Here is an 18,465-nt window from a genome sequence, read left to right as displayed (position 1 = left end):
ATGAAATTGCTGAAATCATACTTTCAAAGCAAGCATGAAGACCACAGGAAAACAGAGGTGGGGGTGGGGGGTTGTCGTTATTTTAACAGCTCTGTACACCACATTTTTTGTATCATCCACTGATTACAACTTAGCTCTGTCCCTCCATGTAAATATTTGATTCGGCAGAACTTAGAAATATTAAAAACAGGTTGTGAAATTGCATCACGGAACCCCATTATTAGCACACACTGAGAAGTTTTAACAAACACATTCTAACAATAGTAATGTGACTGGTGACGTCAGAGCGAGCGGGAGAGCGACCCCGCTCCCACCGGGGTTACTACATTCATCATTTTGGTTCAATTAAAATGTTAGTTTCTACTAAAAAGGAAATAGCTAATTTTCCTTCTGATTACATTCTGGTAAGTACGCACATGAAAAGGTTCTAGGATTTGGCTTTAGGTAAAACAGTTTTATAAAATGTTGATTCAGCTTTTGAATATACTTGGTATCTGGGTCTCAGAAATATTACTTCAGAAATGCAGTCACACCTATTAGCAGTCCGTCACGCTCGTAGAACCAGAGTGGCCGCAGATGATTAGCCCATTTGCCACTGTCACAAAGAGTTAAAAGGATGTTGAGATTTTGGCAGTGAATGAGGGAGTTAAGTGGACTTTGGCTACAGTGCGAACAGTACTTCCCTGCTGGACACATTTTTAGCATGTGCTGTAGGGTCAGCAGCAGTAACCGGAGAGGAGCTAGGGTGGACAGAGTGGAGAGGAGCCCGCCAGGCAGGAAAGAGCAGACAGTGAGGAAGAATGTGAATGCTCAGGCACCCGTGCTTTCTCTGCATGTGGCGGGCATTCCGGTGATAACCACTAAAGGGAGAAATGCGTGGAGCAGACGGAAGAGAAAGTACCAGTGAGTCCCCTACTCGGCGCAGGTCTGGCTTCACAACAGCGTTAGGTCACTTTTCTGTGACACCGCTTTGGCAGTCTGTAAAGCCACATGGTTTTCAGAAGTGACAAGTTTGACAGTTTTTAAAAAATCTTATTTATATAAGTGCTTTGCCTGTGTGAATTTACGTATACCATGTATGTGTGTGTGCCTGGTACCCTCAGAAACCAGAAGAGGGTGCTGAATCGCCGGAAATGGAGTTACAGACTGTTGTAAGCCAGCAAGTAGGTGCTGGGAACTGAACCTGTGTTCTCTAAAGAGCAGGAAAGGAAAAAGAAAACAAAGAAACAAAAAACAAACAAACACCTGGCTGGAGAAACAGCACTGGTTTAACAATAGTTATGCAAGTGCTGCTGTTGCTGAGGGAACTTTCCAGCATCCATGGGATGCCCTAAGACCGTCTGCAACATCCGCATCAAGAGCTGGACCACCTGTGACCTCCATGGCGCTGAGCTCCCCATACAGTGCTCTTGGCCCACATCCATGCACAACTTAAACTCATGAATTAAAAAAAAAAGTTGCCAAAAACTTGGTTTAGAGGTTTTTTTTTTTTGTTTATTTGATAGATTATTTTTCCAAGATGTTTTGTTTATCCTAAGTATAAATTCAGTGTTACTTTTACAAGTACAAAATTATGTCTCAGGAAGAAATTGATTTTCTCAAAATTATTAATCATTAATTATTCAGAATTATAATTTATTCAAATGACTATATCTAATGTCTTTTTTATTTTAATTACAACTGGGAGCAGCTGCTGAACTGTAAAGCACACTGGACTTTTGTGCACTGAGAAGAAACCAGTGAAGACCCAGGGAAGATGCCTTAAACATCATGGCACAAACGATACAACCAGAACGGTAACTTTCTTCCATACATCATTTACTTTCAGAACACATGTATAAAGGAGCAGCCCTTCCAGAGAGTAATCTCGGAAAGAGCGGAGCAAGAAAAATGCAAATTTATTTATTGACTTGTTTTCTCAAGCCTTTACGTACTGTGAATGCGTGAATGACCCCACACCATTGCTGTGTGTATCTCCAGAGGCCCTCCATCTGGATGTCTACTTGGCCACTGTATCCATGGATGCTGAATCCTCAGATTCAGCCAACAGCATTGAAGATATTGGTGGTGGCAGCAGCAGTGGGGGAGTTGTTGCATATATCCTGAACACTCATGATTTTTTTTTTCATATCATTTCTGGATAGTCTAGCATCACAGCCATTATACAACATTTACATGATGTAAGGTATTTCAGGGTATCTAAAGAAGATTTAAAATATGCAGGAAGATGTGCATAGGATATATCATTCTGCAGAACAGACTTGAGCATCTTCATGTTTTGGTCTCAGGGCGTGGGGGGAGAGATACTGTAACTAACCCCCTGTGGAAACTAAGGGCCATTGCTGTAGATCTGAAGTCTTGCTTCCGAGACGCTCAAGGCGCTCCCTGGCCCAGCTTATGTCCCAAGAAGCTTATCGTTTTCTGATGATGTCCCCTAGGAATGGAAAAAGGTGAACTCAGATGGGCTATGCTCCTTTTTACATTGTAAATCTATAGGTCCTTCCGTCAGTGACTAGCTGGCCATTCTTAAATCTTGCTCTTGTGTGCTGAAGAGAGTAGATCTCTGTCCCTGGAGATTACAAAGGAACTTTGCTCTTTGCCCAAAATACCTCTCTCTCCCACAGCAGCTTCCCCTCCTCTGAGAAATGTTGTCATGTCAGGCTGCACTGCCCTTGAACCGGACAACTTTCTCTGCTTCTTTATCTGTCTAAATAAAGCTAACCTACATTTGCTGTCTAATTCATTCAGATGCTTGCTCATGCTATTTAAAGTATCCCTCAAGGCCCCTGAGAAAAACAAGATGCTTTATCGCCTTTAAGGAACTTTAGGTTTGCTGGTCATTTAAGGGATTCAAGAATCTTAAGAATCCATTGAGCCTGCTCTGACTGGGACTTGAAGAACAAAGGAATGCTTCAGGTTTTTGGTTCCACACAGCTTTTATTGACTTGTGCAGTGCTGGGTTGAGATGGCAGAAAAAGAAGAAGAAATGTAAGCTTGTGTATGAGTGTTTGTGTGTGTGTGTGTGTGTGTGTGTGTGTGTGTGTATCCTTGTCTCCAAGTTCCATGAAATCTAACTTTTCTGAAGATGAATCTGTTCTTTTTCATTGTGGTCTCTAATGACTGATTGGGCCGTCATGGGAACAGCTGTGAAAATGTAAAGGCAGCTGTCATCTCAGTAAACCGAATTTGAGTATTTGGTTTGTTGCTGCCTCTCCTTTTGGCCTTCATGGGCCTTTTTGTTAGAGAACCCTGTCTCCTCCACGTCCGTCCCCGAACAGCAAGCGGTACAGAGATCATTGCAGAATAGCATTCCAGTGTGAATTTATAAAGGACTGGGCTCAGGGGCCTGGGATTTGCTGTTTGTTTCTTCAGATTCAGAATTTATGGGGTTTTTTGGCTTGTCTCGTGGGAGGGCAATCGGTACAGCTTGATTGTCTTAACCATTAGGGCCCCGCTGCTACCTTCGGCTCCGGCTTATTATCAGCATCCACTTATTCAGCCAGGATGCTGTGACGTCCATTGCAGAGAGTGAGTCAGAAGCCACAAGCTAACAGGTCTATTCCTTTCCTCTGTCACCTAGGAAACCAACTCATCATCCACAGGAAATGCAGGCCCCGATGGGGAATGTGCCCAGATCAGGTTAGAAAGCTGGCAATGAGGTTTTTAAAGGAGGTCAAATAATAATGTGCGGAATCTTGTTCTGAGGTGGGAAGTGGACCCGGCCTCAGAAGCGCGAGAGTGGGGGTGGTGGGGAGGGCTAGCCAGCAGAAACAGCAAGAAAAATTAATCTGCTAAAAGCAAGCAAGATGTCTGCTTTATAAGAACTTGTCCAAGGGCAAGAGATATACAGACATGATCTCATGCCCCCAGCAAATAGCACTTTTGACCCAGTAGTGGAGGGTCTTTGGTGGTGGGTATGAAAATACCATATGTGCAGTGAGAAGAAGAAACAAGTAATGCACCTAACTAGGCTTTCAGTAGCTTGAAATCCCACTATATGTCGTTATTCCTTGAGTTTAAAAAGTGTGGGTGGTATATTCCCCAGAACCACGTTTCCAGGAGCCACCCTGATATTTCTCTTTGCTTTGTCACTGTTAGCTGGTGCTGTGTTTTCCTTGACTTTATACCAGCGGTCCTTTGTCTCTAGTATATAATTGTGACCGGTCACAGTGTCCAGATGTCAGTGGGTATCTGTTTAATCCGGCTGAGAAAAACTACCTGTTGTTTCCCATCTTGTTTGCCAAGCTTGTTTCTAGGCAGATTTATACTCCCATTGCTGTCTGGGTGAGAGATCCTGTTCCGGAGCCTGTGCATTCTCCCAGCATTTCCTGTTCTACACACAAAGGATTTCTGAGTGGGAAACAAACCGCAATCATGTGGTCCAGCCATCTCATCTTTCGTAGAGAGGTGAAGCCTCAGACTGCACAGTGAAGTGCTGTGTAGGTTGGTGGCAGGTGACTTCTTCCTGCAGCAGGAAGAAGAGAGAGCAAGATAGATGGAAAGCTCGGATGGATCTCCAGGCCACACTGCTGCCCCAAGACTGTTAAAATTGGTGAGCTGCTTTGGTTAATGCACGGAGTCCTTGTTGAGATGGACAGGTGGTCCGCCATGGACTGGTCAGTCTACTCCGAGAGTCCTCCACCACGAGGACTAGTTGAACAGGGAACAGTGACAGTCCCGTGTGTGTGCAGGGGAGAGCAGAACAGTGATAAGGGTTCTAATTGGGGCAATCTTAGAAGAGTGGAAGGACATAACACTACTTAGCCTGGAGCCCAGCAGGTTTCTTACGGGAGAGGTAGGAGGGGGCATTGTCAAGGAGTTGAGGAGCTGACTTGAAGACAGCCTAGCTTTATTCCCAGTGCCTGAAAAGACAATGAGAAAGCAGTGAAAGTGAGGCTGGTGGAGTTTGGCGCCACATTAATAACGTTCTAATATTTCAAGCCACGGACAACAGAAAAAAGCAGTGGGGTGCATTGCAGTCCTAGCAAACTACCCACGGGGAAGTAAAGTCAGCCATGGGCCCTACAGGGGGTCCAGGACTCAACCACTCCACCAAAAGGCTTGCTCTAGCCACTGAGGCTATGAACCAATAGTAGGCGCTTCCCACAAGGAGCTCACAGTCCAGTGGGAGGGAGTACTTGTGAGATGCCAGATATCTAGAATGCTGAAAGACTCACACAGACAGATGGATGGGGTTCAAGTGCGCAGGATTTGCTGTCTGTGTTAGTCTCGACAGTTCTGGCTGCTGTGATCTACCTACAAAGCAGTCTCGTGGCTGAAGGGTATGGGAATGTTCTCTTAGCATACAGCATCCTTGATGTGTAATTCTCCTTCTAGTGGCAGTTCAAGGACCCTAGGCTTTCTCCCCGTGACTCTTCCATCCTCAAATGTGCAGGCTACAGAGTCACTGCTGGGCATAACCACGGTGCTGTGTTGGGATTAGGCCTTTGAGCTGGTTCTCATGTAATCTGCTCATATTTACTTCCTGCAGTTTGGTCCTGTGTCTACACCCAGCCAAAAGGAAAATTAAAACAGCCTTGGTTTGGGAGTCACACAGTGGTGGAGTGTACACTCAAGACTGATCTCCAGCCGCAGCCACAACACCTGACGTGAGGTGAGGGGCAAAATATATTTCCCAGCAAAAGAGGAAGCAGATCTTGATCCCCGAGTGACAGATCCTTTACAATAGCCAGTTCTTAGATCCCCTGACTACGGTGACATAAAGAACGTAAGATTAAAGGGGGGGTGGGTTCTCCATTTTATTATTTGCTTATTTTTCAATATTATCCTCAGGTAATTTTTCTGTTTGACTAATGCAAGTTATGTCTTTGCGGTATACACCGTATTGATATATGTATACAGTGTAGAAAGGATAAATCAGGCTCCTTAACATACATTCTCTCACATAATTATATTGGACAAGCTTTTATAGTGTTCTTATTAAGGGAAATGTCACCATGTACGGTATTTACACTGTATGTTCCCATAGGAGGTCTTCTACACAAGATATGTTCAGGGACACGCGTTTTCCTTTGATTCGTGGTGGTGTGGACTGAGTATAGGGTCTAGCACGTACTACAAGAATACTCTACCACGAAGCATCATTCCAGCCCTCAGCAGGTTAAAAACAGCAAGGTAGAAAATCAGGCAGACTTCATGTATGAACAGGGAAGTGCTGTCTGTTTTTGTTTGCATATAGGAAACACGGGAATGATATGTGAGAAACCATGGAAACCAGGATGAGGGCAGAGGGAGGGAGGACGGCAGCATCACTGGGAATAGAGCCTCTTGTATTCATTTAAATATCTTCTTGTCTATTTATAAAAATGCATAATTAAAAGTACCTCATTCTGTTGCAGAAGGGTGTTCCACTGACTGACCTCTTTTGTTTTCAGATGACGAGGAGCCAAGAACAGAACGGCTTGGGAAGGTGAGCTACAAATCCTGTTGAATGTGGAGCCTTTCTTGTTTTAACAAGTCTGTACTTGGCTAATTAGAGCTTTCACTAGAATGCAAAGAACGTGAGAGAGATGACCCGGCTTTATGTGGGATCATCTAAAAGTTTCTGAGTGCTTTTCTATTAAACATCTTTGTTGATTTTCCTAACAGTCTTGTCTTAGCTTTCGTCCACTGTAACAAAATACCCAAGGTAATTAACTTATAAAGAGAGAAGGTTTGTCTTGGCTTGTGGTTGTAGAAGTTCCACTTGGCCCCAGTCTTTGGGCCTATGGTGAGATAGTACTCCGTGGTAGGAGTGAGAGACATCGCAAAACTTTCCACTTCATGTCTAAGAAGCAAATAGAGGTAGGGTAAAGGTCCCATACTCCCTTCTGAGGGCATGCCCTTAGTGAGCCAGGGATGTCCCACTAGACCTCATGTGGCAAGTTTACCATCTTGTTTTAGCACTACCTGGGGACAAGTCTTTTTTTAACTTAACATTTTATTGATTCTTTGTGAGTTTCCCATCATGCACCCCAGTCCACTCATCTCCCCATTCCTTAGTATCTACTCTCTGCCTTTGCAACTCCCCCAAAAGAAAAGAAAATTAAGGAGGTGGGGGGGAGAAGGAAAGTATAGAAAACATCTCTTTGTGGAAGATGTAATGTCACAGTGTGTCACACAGTACACCCCTCTGTCCACCCATCTTTCCTTGTAAATATTCGTTGCAATGAGTCATTGCTGTGGTTCTAGGACACTGGCTTCTGCCCAATACTTGATGTCCTGTTTTTGTCCTGTGTCATGGAGACCCTGCAGCTTTGGATATGCAGACTGGCCATGGAACCAAGTTTTGTTTGTTTGTTTGTTTTGTTTTGATTTTTATTTATTTGTTTGGTTTTTTTTTATGTATGTGAGTACACTGTCACTGTCTTCAGACACACCAGAAGAGAGCATCAGATCTCATTACAGATGGTTGTGAACCACCATGTGGTTGCTGGGATTTGAACTCGGGACCTCTGGAAGAGCAGTCAGTGCTCTAACCACTGAGCCATCTCTCCAGCCAGGGACCAATCTTGACATTTAGATATTTGGAAGTCAGTCAGTGTATGAATTAGAGTAATCCTTAGTTACTATTAAAACTAAAATTAATTTTTTGTTTGGTAAAATAGTTCCACAGGCATGATACAAACTTGTTTACAAATTCGTGCTAGGCATGTTAGCTAGTCCTTTTATTTCTGTGCAGTCTCAGCATTAGAAGAACAGAGTAAGAAAGCTTAGTGCTTTATAGCATTTCCCCATATATTTTCCCATTAAATTGATCAGCTTAGTGTGCCATAAACAAAGTCACAAGATCCAAGAAAAACTGGGGATGTAGGGCTTTTGGTATGGAAAGCTTTCTTACCTATCACTAGCTGAAACAAAAACACAGATATTGGCCAAAAATATATTTTTTAAATCATACAAAGAGACTGTATAATGATAATCCAATAAATTTTTAGAAACAGGATTTCTCTGTGTAACCCTGGCTATCCTGGAATTCACTTTGTTGACCAGGCTGACCTCAAATTCAGAGCTCTGCCTGCCTCTGCCTCCTGAGTGCTGGGATTAAAGGTGTGTGCTGCCATTGCCCGGCTTAGAAACATTTTTTTTTCTTCTCAAAATGGAAATAAAGGAAAAAAACATCCCTAGTTAATTGAAAAGTGTACATGGGTCATTCAAACAGGAGCATTAATCTGTTTCTGGGAGAAATATTAATCAACAATCTTAATGTAAACTCAGAAATATATTAAAATGTTAAGAATAATCTGTAACTTCCTTCTGCTAATTATTCTGATAAAATGTACAGTGTATCACAAATGACATTAACATAAGTATGCTTCTGAGTCTTGCAAAAGACGGGTCAGATGACACAGCAAGAAAATGGAGAGGAGCTGGGGAGATAGCTTCGTCTGTCAAGAAGGCCCTATCTGATCCTTATGTGTTTAACTTCCATGTGGAAAAACCAGGAACGGAGGCACATACTTCTAAGCCCAGTGATGGCGAGGCAGAGACTGGAGGCATCGGGGCCTTGCTGGCTGCCAGCCTAGCCTAATGGTTAAGTCCCAGGACACAGATGGAGAGAGACCCTGTCTCAAAACTCAAGGCAGGACAATTCCTGAAGAATAGCACCCGAGACTGTCCTCTGACTTCCACAAGGACACACATATACACATACACAAGCATGTACACATGCACACACCTTACACATACACACCAAATTATGTTCAAGAACTATTCGAAGAAGGAAAAAGCACAAGTTAGTAAAGTATGTAGGAATGTCTAGGTGCTTTAAGACCAGTGAATTCTGAAAGACTGTTCAGAAGCAAGGCTGCCCAGAGTGATTTAAGTTTGGGAAGCTAAGTTGGTTCCTTCAAAGCTTTGAGCCTAAGCTGTTCCCTGTCTTGCCAATCTATTCAACTGGGTCACTTCATTCCAATGAGACCAGTTAATACAGACTGAAAATTGGGAAAGGCAGCCGTTGGGGAGCACTGCCAAGTGCCTTCCACTTTCGCAGCTCACAGAAGAACTGGAAGGCTGTTTGCCTCTAAGTGGCCTTGACCCTACGGAACCATCCCATTCAGCAAAGGTTTCAGGTATCTCAGAACACTCCTGTCTTCTAAGTGCTTGCCTGGGATCCAGCCCACACCTGAGTTCGCATCTGGAGTCTAACTGTTCCGTGTTGTTACTCATGACTAAGGAGGCATTCAAACGAGTTTCCCTTTTTCAGACGGCTTTTCCTCATTTTCTTTTTGCAGATGACTGTTTATTGCACAAGCCCACCAGTATATCCCAAGTGTTTAGTCTCTCTTTCTCTCAGGACGAGCCCAATACTCCCTGGTAGAGCCTATTGTGGCAGAGGCCCTGGGTTTGGTCTCCAGTGTAGACGAATGAGCCCACATGCAGCTTTGACGACTTTTCTCACACATTGAGTTCTCGATCTCTTCATTTTCATCAGAATAAGCCTGCTTCTATCAGCACACCCAACACTCTCCAGCGCTTCCATAATTATCAGACAGATGGGGTTATAATGTTATAAAACAGCCGGCACTAAATACAGGCAACACCATGGTGGCAGAAAAGTAGTTCGCCAAGGCTGAAATTAACAACAGCCAACCAACACTGTTGCTGTCAGCTGGGGCCTGGGAAGCTGACATTCTGTGGCTTTTTTTTTTTTCCCCATTTCTTGAAAGGTGACAGGTGGCCAAGCTGCCAAGAACCCCTGCCTTTGCGCATACTGCTCTGCTGAAGTACATCTGAGACATCAACCATCAAATTACACATAAATATGTAATCAGCTGAAGTTATTTTTAGCTAGCTCAGTGGGTTTACATTGACGGAATGGGCCGAGGCTGCCGGGTTGATCCTTTGCCACTTGTTTGACGCACAAAGAAAATTCATCACCTAGTAAGTAGTCTGTCCCTACACTGGACCCTACACAAACATGTGATCTTCTGGAGGCATGGCCGTGCTGTGTAGGGGACAGTCATGTCATTTCAGGTACAACCCTCATAAGACAGTGCAAGTGTCAACTTTCACAGCAATGAGTGGTCTTGGAATCTTCCATCTCAAAACCTCAGTTAGACATTCAGAAAAGAGAAGATGCCTTAGTCATATGTTTAGAACCATTTTTAATATATTTATAAGCACAGGTTGGATACTTAAATGTAAGATACTTCATTAAAAAAAAAATAAAAGCAGCTCCTCTCTCCTTGCTAATGGAGCGCACTAGAAAACTAGAGGGTGGGCTCTGATTCTGCTCACTTACTGGGACCTGATTACAATGAACTCCTGCTGAGTTTGTGCCCTGAGATTTGCCTGCAAGCAGGTCAGTGTAGCTGGAGGACATTTCACAGCTCTCCAGCACAGAAGGCTATCGATTGTGGAGAAGGGGGAGGGAGGGGGAAGGGAGGAAGGAAGGAAGGAAGAAAGGGAGGGAGGGAGGGAAGGAGGGAGGGAGGGAGGGAGGGAGGGAGGAAGGAAGGAAGGAATCAAGAGAGGGAGGGAGGAAGGAAGAAAGGAAGGAAGAAGGAAGGAAGGAATCAAGCGAGGGAGGGAGGAAGGAAGAAAGGAAGAAAAAAAGGAAGCGAGGGAGAGAGGGAGGTAAGAAGGAAGGAAGGAAGCAAGGAAGGAAACCAGCCCCTATTTTCTTCTGTTTGAGGATCTGCTCCCCTTCCAGAGGCCCAAGCAGTTCTGAGGGAAAAGAAAACCAACCCAAAAACATCATGTTCCTGGCCTCCCAGATCGGGTTTTCAGGGCTCCTTTGAGGTCTACCCCCCACTGCTTCCCTCTCCCAGGCGAGCCTTGTTCTCCCTGTTCATCTGAGTCAGCCTGTGAGTCACCTCACTCATTAGCCGAACCAACGCCTCTCTATCCCCTGAATCTCTTTTGTTTCCTTGCATCTAACTGGTTTTCTGGCAGCCACAAAATCCAGAGACAGCCTTGAAGATGGAGGGTTGCTTGCTACCAAGATGATCTGCGCAGTGGAGAGACTGGCAGAGGGCAGGTAGAATTGGGATGGAGATGCTGGTGTGCACACTGCGGCCTCGGAGGGATGTCAGTGACCAGCATCCATGCATCTGTCCATTTATAGGACAGCAGAAGGATTATTGGGACTTGGTGCCCCTCCATCCCTGCCCCCACTTCTTCCTTTTTTAGACAAAGTTTCATTACGCAGCTCTGGCTGTTCTAGAACTTGCTGCATAGATCAGGCTGGGTTCAAACTCACAGAGATTTGCCTGACTCTGCCTCCCAAGTACCAGGTTAAGGGAGAGCAAGCCACACCCAGCTACCCTTCCTGTCTCTTTCTAGTCTTTGCATTTTCTCCCCCCAGTACCTCCCACCACACACACCTGCAAGCATGCACGCACATACGTACACACCTTCGGATGATACCAGGAGAATAGCTTATGGACTGTTCTAGTGGTAGACAGGAAAAGGGCAATAGGCATTCTTCGATCATGCATTATCTTTTCTCCAGTTCTTGCTGGTGTACCTTTCCATCACAGCGCTCTTGATATTATACCGAGCAATGCTTTCCCCCCTGCGGGGGTGGACAGGAAAGGGTACCTGCGAGACAGGGTCGTCCCAGTTGATGCCTCCTGGGTCTATCCAGACGCCCAGTGAAAGGATGCTAATAAGGATTCTGAATTCACTTGTAGGAACAGCAGCACCATGGCACCTTTATTAATTCATTAATCTTAAAGCCCTGTGTAAAGTAGAGAGCATCTGACTTGGCTGAGTGTGACACTTTTCATTAAATCCAGCGATTTTGCTCTGAAGGGCTCCTTAGAGACCACCTGCGCATTCCGTCCTGTCGGCGGCAGAGGACCTGTGTGGAGGACGTGTGTGGAGTGAGCCTGGCACAGGCTGCCCTGAGACACTGCAAGGTCTGTGTGCATCCCCAGGGGCCAGAGATGCACATTCAAGGGACCAGATGGAAGGGAGCCTTCTGCATATCTTTAAGTTCCCTGGAGGTCCCACTAGCCCAGGCACCACACATAGAAAACCAAGACTCAAGCAGCTCTGCGGAAATCAGAGCAAGGCGTACTCTGTCCCTGAGAAACAGGCTGCAGCTTAGGGACACTGCCCCCATGTCCCGCCTCCTCAGCTGATGACATTTGTCTACAAGGCCCAGACAATGCTAGACTGTTCCTTCGGATGCTCTTTCCTATCTCCACTCCCAGCCGGGGGTGTTAACACTGAAAGATTTAGGTTTGGGATTAGTACAGGAAAAAGGTTTCATAGATTTTCAGCCTTGACTAAGATCTTATCTAGCTCAAATTACCGGAAGCTCACACTAGGCAGAACTTGAATAACAATAAACTATTTGATTGTTACAGTGATCACTGCTTATTATTTGGAAGGCCAGTCTTTTACTTACTTTTCTACTAGGTTTTTTTGCCTTTTAATTATTAACTTATTTAATTATTAAACTTAGGATAGCCTTTTGTTACAATAATCAAGAGAATAAAGTCCTCCCCCAATATCTTTTCTTACTTTATTAATCTTGGAGTTTGGAAACTTAGCTTGTAGGCAGACATGGATTTTCTGGTTGATTTAGTTAGGCACGGTGACACACACATACTTGCTGTGTTCAGGAAGCTGAGTCAGGAGAGTGATGCGTCTCTGTAACCTGAGGCTGTCGGTTACACAGTGAATTCTAAGCCTGGACTACAGGGTGAGCTCCTGTCTCAAAAGTGCTTTCTCTTTCTTGCTAATCTGAGCAAGCCCCTATTGCAGCACAGACCCACCTCTGTACTGGAGTGTTGAAGATGACTGTGGATCTCGGGAGCTGCTAGGCATGAAGACAGGGCACCTGTGGGGCACATGCAAACACAGGCCCTGCTCAGTCTGCTTTCAGAGCTTATAGTAAGCCAATAGCTTTATTGAGCCTGGTGTAAGGCACAGGTGACAGCTCTGCACTTAGCTTGTCTTTGGCATATAAGCCAACACATTTATTGGGCACTTGCAAGGACTCTCTGTAGTGTCCTTGGTTCTGTGTGTTCTGAGAATCACAGGCTAGAGTTTGAGACTGCCCATGAAGGACTTCCTCTGGAGCAGAGCCCATGATCTATGCCAGGCTTTGGCCTCCTCCTCAACCCCTCACTAAGCATCAGAAATAGATATTCTCTTCTCCCATTCCCCAGCTCCTAAGCATCTAAGTGTAAAACCCCCATAGCACCAAGGCAAGATGACTGAGTAGCTCCTTCCCCTTCTCATTGGCTCTCATGTCTGTTGGAAAGCCAGGCTTGTTAAAGTACATACACACACACACACACACACACACACACACACTCACACACACATAACACACACACACACACTCACACACACACATACATACATACATACACACACATTCTCACATATACACACATACACATGTACACACATACACTCACACACACATGCACACATTCACTCACACACACATGCATACACATCACACACACACACACATATACACTCACATATACATACACACTCACACATACACACACCACACACTCACACACATACCCCCACACACATACACACACCACACACTCACACACACATACCCCCCACACACACACTTACACACACTTCTTTTTCAGTGCTAAAGATTGAACTTGGAACCTCATGCCCCTTAGGGAAACTATTACTGACCACATTCCCAACCTTGTTTTACTTTTTGGGTTTTTTTCTGGGTATGTATATGTGCATATATATGTGTAGGCATGGGTGTATGAGAAGGGCAGAGGCTGATGGGAGGTATTTTCCTCTATTGCTCACTACCTACTTCTCTCACTGAATCTGGAGCTGGCTGTTTATCTAGACTGGCTGGCCAGAAAAACCCTCCTGCCTCAGCGCTCTTCCTGTTGAGATCGAGGGCACACATTGCTGAACCTACCTTTTTATGTGGGTGCCTGGAATTCAAACCCAGACTCTGCTGTTAATGAGATGAGCACTACCTGTGGGACCATCTCCTTAACCCTTTTTATTTTGAAACAGGACCACTAGGTTGCTAAGGACAGCTTTCAACTCTTTCTATAGCCACGGCTGACTTTGAACTAGCCAGCATCCTGCCTCCAAAGTAGCTGATTCCAGACTTGTCATCAGGCGTGGCTCTGGTTCATAGCACAACCTACAATGGTAGTTGTATTGTCATTCAGGCTGAGCAGTCTTTGCGTCAACTTCACCAGATATTTTGTATCACCCCCCCCCATCTATGCTGTTCAATGCATTTATGTCATTTCCATTACTGCTGGAGGCAGGGTGGGGAATAGAATGGACTTTAATAGTAAAGTGAAAATATCTAAAGCTTTTTTCTTTTTCTTTTCTTTTTCTTTTTCTTTTTCTTTTCTTATTTTTTGCCTCTGATGGGTTTGGGGGTTTTCATAGAGTCAAAGTAAGACACATCTAATGGAAAAATTGATCAACTATCCAGGTACAGATGCACCCCACCCTTCCTGTACCCCTGTTATCCTTTTCTGCACACAAATCTGCTTTATAGGTCCTGCCACTGAGTGGATGTAAAACGAACAAGTCAATATTATCGAATCCTATGCCTTTGCCAAGCACTGTGCTAAGTGCCTTCACATACATTTTCTCATTTAATGGCTCCTTTGCTTACTTACTGCAGTGGGGAAAGTAGAGCCGGGCCTTTGGTTGCGCCCCCCCCCTCCCTGTCTGAGCTAGCCTTGTGCTCACATTGAAACAAAATCCATTCTTTCTGCAGCTCATCCTTGTCCACGGCCAAAAGTTGATTTCTCGTTTCTAGAAGATGAAAGTGTGGTGATTTAGGAAACCGTGAGTAGATGGGCCCAGGGCTATGTGCTGCCTCACACCACACCCTGTGCCTATGTGGGTGGGCCCTTGCCTCTAGTGAAAGGCCTCTCTCAACTTCTGGCTTCTCTCCTAGATCAACTATCATATTCGGTGGGACAAAGGTCCACATTCATTCACCCACTCCCTTTGATTGATATCTGAACATATGTCATTTACCAACTAACCCCAAGCCCCTGACAAAACAAGACAAAACAATCCTGTCTTCTGGAGACACTCAACATGTCTTTTCCATCCCTGAAACCTTTGACTGTGATTCAGATCCTGGATTCCCCTAGGAAAGTGTTGCCTGGGTGAAATTGTACCACCAGCAAGAAAGGGATCTTCCAGGACTGCAGGGGAAAGTCTGCCTCCTTATCTCAGCTCTTAGGAATGGCTTTCCAGCTGACGTGGGCTCAGCCCCAAGGCTGGTTGGTGTAGACCTCCCAGGTGGCTTACAAAAAAAGGAAGCAACCAGGGGTAGGCAAAGGTGAGCAGAGGCAGTGACGCACAGTGACACATACACAGAAGTATCCCCAAACACAGTGGCCAGCAGCCTGTGTTGCAATACCTTGGCATGTGGTTAAGTTAGAGCTGGACTAGGCTGGTGGAGCTTAGGTACCAAGCCAAAGCAGACTCTGAGGCAGGACTGGTTCACCATCAGTGTGGGGTGATAGTTCAATTCCAGAGGCTTTGCCCATTTTCTTCTTCATGCAGTAGGTATCTGAGTAACTGTGGTGGGCACTGAGCTAGAGGTAGGCACACAGACCACAAGAGACAGGTAAAAAGGAAAATGTGGGAGAGACATTTAAAACTTATAAAGAAACAAACAAACCGTGGAAATTGTAGACCTGAGAGCAGAGCCTCCCAAAATGTGCCAGAAGTTGTACAAAGGGTGGCAGGGGGATTACTTTTGACAACTTCACACAGTGTGCTACATCTGGAAGGGGGTCTTAATGAGAGATTCCCTAGCTCGGTGTGATGGTTTGAATGGGGATGTCCCTCATAGGCTCAGATGCCTGAGCCCAGTCTGGTGTTGCTTGGGAGGTTCAGGAGGAGTGGTTTTATGTGTCCTGGAGTACACTTTGAGAGTATAATTTACTCACATCACTTCCAGGCCATTCTCTCTGCTTACTGCTTGCTGTTTGAGATGCGAGTCTTCCGATGTTCCAACCGACATATCTGACAGCTGCTGGTGTGATTCCCTGGTGTGATGGATTCTTACCCCTCTACAACCAAGTAAACTCTTCTATAAGTTGAATTAATCATATGTTTTTTAAAAAGCCTTTATTTTATGTGCATTGATTTTTCACCTACATGTATGTCTGTATGAAAGTGTCAGATTTCTTAGAACTGTAGCTACAGACAGCTGTGAGCCACTATGTGGATACTGGGAATTGAACCTGGGTCCTCTAGAAGAGCAGCCAGTGCTCTAACCACTGGACCATTCCTCTATAGCCCAATCAAAGTGTTTTCATTACAGCAAAAGAAAAGTAACTAACATAATCAGGTTATTCGGTGGGCACATCTACGACAGAGTTTTCCTGAGTTCACTAGGGGGAGGCCCACCCTGGGTGTGGGCAGTGCCCTCCTTGGGTTTGGGTCTTGGAAAGAATAAACATAGAGAGGGAGTTGAGCACAAGCTAAGCATGCACAGGCTAAGCATGCACAGGCTAAGCATGGTCCATTCTTTCTCAACTGTGATGTAATATATCTAGCTGCTTCAACTTTCCGCCTTGAATCCCCCACAATGATAGACTATAACCTGGAATTGTGAGCTAGAACCAAACCAAAGCAAATCTCTGACACAACACAAGGCCATCAGCTATTCCCTGAGGCAAAAAGACACCCATCGCCTTCAGGGCTCTCAAAACCACAAGCAGACAGGCCAAAAGCAAACTCTTTACAATCAGGAAAATGCAAAGGAATAAACAATCTTTGAAAATCTATGATAATTCTTTGGAATGGCAACTGAAGCAGTAAACCAGGCTGTAAATTCCACAACCTCAACCCTTCACAAAACTGTAGCAATTTTTACCTGTTTGATTTTTACTTAATTACAAATATAGCAGAATTCTAGGGGGAATTAGAAAGCTCAATGTGGCCGGCTTTTAATTTTTCCTGCACTAGCTATTGAGTGGCCAATTTTTTTTTTCCTGAAGCTGATTAACCAATATAGGGACATCACCTTTTAAAATAATTTTATCTGAATGGTGTGCAGGCTTGTCAATTAAAAATACCTTAGATCTGTTTTTTCCTTTTCTAGGTGTAACTGCAACGGGCTCTAATTTAGCCCTGATTTTGTTTTCTCAACCCTTGGTTAGGCAAATAACCACAGTCAAACACTTGTAACATAACTTTATTACTTGGACTATATAGAAGGACTCCCATTAACAGGCAAATTAGAAATATAAGGCTCAAAATATTTTTGGTGAACTTCCTCATCTTCCCAATGCAAGAGATCACTGCTTTGCTCTGGACTCTGACTTTGTAACTGGGTAACAATAACCATTTTAGGCCAAGATCAGGCCAATGAACAGAGGTTATTACCTATGCATCTGCTCTTGTACCTAGTAGCCCCATAATTTTTTAAAATTCATTTTTAAGACTAACTCAGGTCTTTTAGTTTTTGTAGCTTGTACCCAATAAGCATCTGAAGAACCAAATACTTTTGCTCTTCGAGCTCGCGTCATAACTCGATTTTTTGTCATAAACAATGGCACAAGGATCAATTGGGCAATTCGCTGCCTGGGGTGGCTCAAGAAGAGGTATAGCCAATCTTTCTATAAGGCCTATGGCAACCTGACAGCCATGTTTGCATTCTCAAAAGCCAATTGTTTCACCAAAAGCATTCCAACATTAGCAGTTCCAAACACCTTTTCAGACATTTTAATCAGCCTATCAACGAACTCTTGAAAAAGTCTAGAAAGCAAAACTTAACCTCCAAACAACCTAGTCTCTCCGAAATCAACAGATCTTGTATCATAGCGTATTAGTTTTATGCTACAAAGTTTGGCTGCTAATTTCCCACACACGAACACACTACAGTGCAGCTGCCAATACCTCAGGAGATACTGTCTTAAGTCCTATCTTATTACATAAAATATGAACCCAATATAGAGGTATTTTAGAAACCTGTTTCCCTGGGTTGGCTTATGCCACGTGGTGTTGTCTAGAGTGACTTTAACCAAGTTACTAGTTTAAAACAAATTTTCTGTTACCAATATTGCAACTTTTGATTCATACCCAATTACTTATAAGCAAATAATTTACTACCAAGACATGCAGAGCATATTTATACCTTTCAAAACCAGTCAAAAGCAAACATGAAGTGACCACATCTTATATATTTAAACCAGATAAAATTCTCACTTTTTAGCTGTAATTTCAAGGAATGAGCACCTTGTCACCTTCTGAGCTCAGTAAACAGAAATTTTTCTGGGAGAAGCAGTAGAACAGCTCTAAGCAGAGAAGCTGCCGGCATCTTTATCTAGGAGCAGCCTAAAAATCAGCTTCCAGCAGGCCTCCAGCTAGACTATTAACTTCAGGTGTAGGGCCCCAAATGCCTGTTTTCTATCTTTAATTTTACCCTTCTAGACACGAGTTAAAACTAAATCAAGAGACAAACAACCAACACGTAATGTTTTAACCACCTTTTCTTTTGAACGTGAAACACGAGTA

The 18,465-nt window shown here is 44.2% G+C and overlaps 1 long non-coding RNA gene across 5 annotated transcripts in view; it reads left to right on the top strand.

Moving 5' to 3' along the window:
• Nucleotides 1-18,465, top strand: part of LOC308432471 — a 155,881-nt gene that overhangs the window by 91,465 nt on the left and 45,951 nt on the right. For 3 of the 5 annotated variants that reach the window (XR_013975407.1, XR_013975410.1, XR_013975411.1), the window contains 5 exons: nucleotides 1,691-4,552; nucleotides 5,492-5,614; nucleotides 6,396-6,430; nucleotides 14,699-14,769; nucleotides 15,902-16,023. This is a non-coding gene — a long non-coding RNA (uncharacterized lncRNA). The remainder of the gene's footprint in view (nucleotides 1-1,690; nucleotides 4,553-5,491; nucleotides 5,615-6,395; nucleotides 6,431-14,698; nucleotides 14,770-15,901; nucleotides 16,024-18,465) is intronic. The other 2 variants (XR_013975408.1, XR_013975409.1) reach the window with 2 other exon arrangements.

This window comes from Micromys minutus (genome assembly GCF_963924665.1).
Source record: "Micromys minutus genome assembly, chromosome: 18".
Classification (NCBI taxonomy): domain Eukaryota; kingdom Metazoa; phylum Chordata; class Mammalia; order Rodentia; family Muridae; genus Micromys; species Micromys minutus.
This window is presented reverse-complemented; position numbering and strand designations above follow the sequence as displayed.